Consider the following 2,539-nt stretch of genomic DNA (forward strand, 5'->3'; position numbering starts at 1 on the left):
CTGGGGGAAGACCCGGGGCATCTGGGGTCCCCCAAGCCCACGACACCCTCCAGCTGCAGGAGTCCCCGCGGGCTCGAAAGCGGGGCCCCGCTCTCCTGGCCACGCACTCATTCCCCGGCCGACCCCCATGGGACAGGTGGGTGGGACACCGAGGGCGGGGGGGAAAGGCCCACCAGCAGGCTGACCCAGGCTGACTTTCACTGAGGGCCACAAATCTCTCCATGGCCCGCCCGCCGGTGCCTCCTCCCGCCCACAAGCCCATCTTCTCGCCTTCCAGGATGGCGATTTTCTCTTTTCTCCTCAAACGCGCCCCTCCTTTCCATGGTTGGCTCGGGACAGTGGAACCATGATGGGGGAGCCCACCCGGCTCACAAGGCCGCTCCCTCCGGAGGCCGCTCTGAGCACACCCTCCAGCCACGCTGACCACCGGGGCTGTCCCCGATTCTCACCTAAAACCCCCTTCAGCCCGCAGCTGCCACAGCCTTCCCGTGGCCTTCTCCCTCTCTCAGGGCGGGTCCTCATCCTTCACCTTCTCTCTCTGGAGCCCAAATTGGAACTCTGCTCCTCCCTTCCGCGCGCCTCCGTGTGCTGTCCCTTTGGGACACCTCTTTCTTTCTTTGGCAGATTTGCATCTGGCCCTGCTGCGTCCCCTGTGGTCGCTCTTCCCTGACCAGCCTTGGTCACCAGGTCCCCTGAGTGTGGCTTCCACCAAAGCCAGATGATCCTGCTGAGGCCTTCCGCAGTAAAGGTTTGGGGTGTTCAAATTCTCCACCCTGAAACTGGCCCTGACCAGCTCCTGAGAGACACCCTCTAAGCCCTTGGAATGTTCCGCCTGATTTGAATGTCTGTGTTTACCTAGGCCACACCGTAGTCTATGCTAAGCTTGTCCAATCCGCAGCCCAGAGGGTGCATTCGGCCCAACACAAATTTGTAAACTTTCTTGTTGAGATTTTTTTTTAAAGCTCATCAGCTGTCGTGTTAAGTGTATTTTATTTAAGTGTATTGCCCAGGACAATTCTTCCAGTGTGTGCCAGGAAAGTCCAAAGATTGGACACCCCTGGTCTGTGCTAACAACGTGGTCTATGGGAGGACTTTGGGCCATGTGGCATCAGCCTGACCTCTGCAGGGGCTGGAGGCCAAAGTCTGCGACTTGGGAGGTCAGCCATACCTGTGTGACCAACCCAATAAAAACCCTGGACACCGCGGTACAGAGGGCTTCCCTGGCTGGTGGCATGCTGTGCTCACTGTCCCACCTCCGTGCTGGGAGGTTGAGAACTGTCCGCATGCCTGCAGTGGGTGCGGACACCTGCAGACCTGTGCTGGTCTCTCTTGGGTTCTGTTCCGTGAGTCCTTGCCACTGCTGATTTTAACGCATCCATTGCTGTAATAAATGGTACCCTTTCTGAGTTCTGTGAGTCCTTACAGTGAACCATTGAACCTGAGGGTGGTTTTGGGGAGCCCCCAGTGGTCCCTTCTCACTTGGCACGAGGGCCTAAACAGGAAGGCCCAGTAATTGGTCCCATTACCCTACCTCATGTCCCCTGCCCTCTTCAGCTGAGCCCACCCCAAGTACATGGCCCTGTGCCGTTGGACATGACAGGCACTTCCCCTCAGGGTCTCTGCCCTGGTTATACCTTTGCCCGGAATGCCCTTCCCAAACATCCTCTGAGGTCACTTCCTGAGAGGCCTGCCCTGGCCACGAATCCTGACATCACAGTCCCCATCCCCTTTCCCCTGCTTGACTTGACTTTTCCTGGGGCATTCACCCCACCTGACTTGCATCTGGGTTTTTCTCATCTCTCTTCTTCACTGTCTGTGTCCCTGTTGCTATTCGAGCTCCCACAGGGCAGGAGTGTCTTCTCTTTGTCCCTGCTCTTTCTCTGGTGCGAGGACAGTACCTGGCACACAGCAGGCCCTCAGCAAACACTTGTTGAATGGATCTCTGGGTGGGCAGGGGTGCGTTTTGGGGGCTGTGGTCCAGAGAAGCCCCTGAAGAGGTAAGGCTTGAGCAGAAGAATCTCAACGAATTTCCTCCCCTTTCTCCACTCCCATAACCAGACACACATGTTCTGTGGTAGGTCACATAGAATCCCCCAAAAGTCTACATCCTGATCCCCAGTACCTAGGAGCACAGCCTTATTTGAAAAAAAAAATGGCTCACGCCTATAATCCCAGCACTTTGGGAGACCGAGGCGGGCGGATCACGAGGTCAGGAGATTGAGACCATCCTGGCTAACACGGTGAAACACTGTCTCTACTAAAAATACAAAAAATTAGCTGGGCGTGGTGGCGGGCGCCTGTAGTCCCAGCTACTGGGAGGCTGAGGCAGGAGAATGGCATGAACCCGGGAGGCGGAGCTTGCAGTGAGCCGAGATCGCGCCACCGCACTCCAGCCTGGGAGACAAAGTGAGACTCCTTCTCCAAAAAAAAAAAAGAAAAAAGAAAAGAAAAAAAAAAAGATTTTTGCAAATGTAAATAAGTTTAGGATCTTGAGATGTTGGAGTGTGCCCTAAATGTCCTTATCAGAGAAAGAAGGATA

The 2,539-nt window shown here is 55.6% G+C and overlaps 1 protein-coding gene across 1 annotated transcript in view; it reads right to left on the minus strand.

Moving 5' to 3' along the window:
• NRBP2 (nuclear receptor binding protein 2) overlaps positions 1-541 on the minus strand; it is an 8,370-nt gene extending 7,829 nt beyond the window's left edge. Inside the window, exon 1 of the mRNA XM_011975672.1 lies at positions 530-541. The gene's annotated coding sequence lies outside the window, so the exon portion shown is untranslated. The remainder of the gene's footprint in view (positions 1-529) is intronic.
• Between the last annotated feature and the right edge of the window lie 1,998 nt (positions 542-2,539).

This window comes from Mandrillus leucophaeus, unplaced genomic scaffold, assembly GCF_000951045.1.
Source record: "Mandrillus leucophaeus isolate KB7577 unplaced genomic scaffold, Mleu.le_1.0 Scaffold158, whole genome shotgun sequence".
Classification (NCBI taxonomy): Eukaryota; Metazoa; Chordata; class Mammalia; order Primates; family Cercopithecidae; genus Mandrillus; species Mandrillus leucophaeus.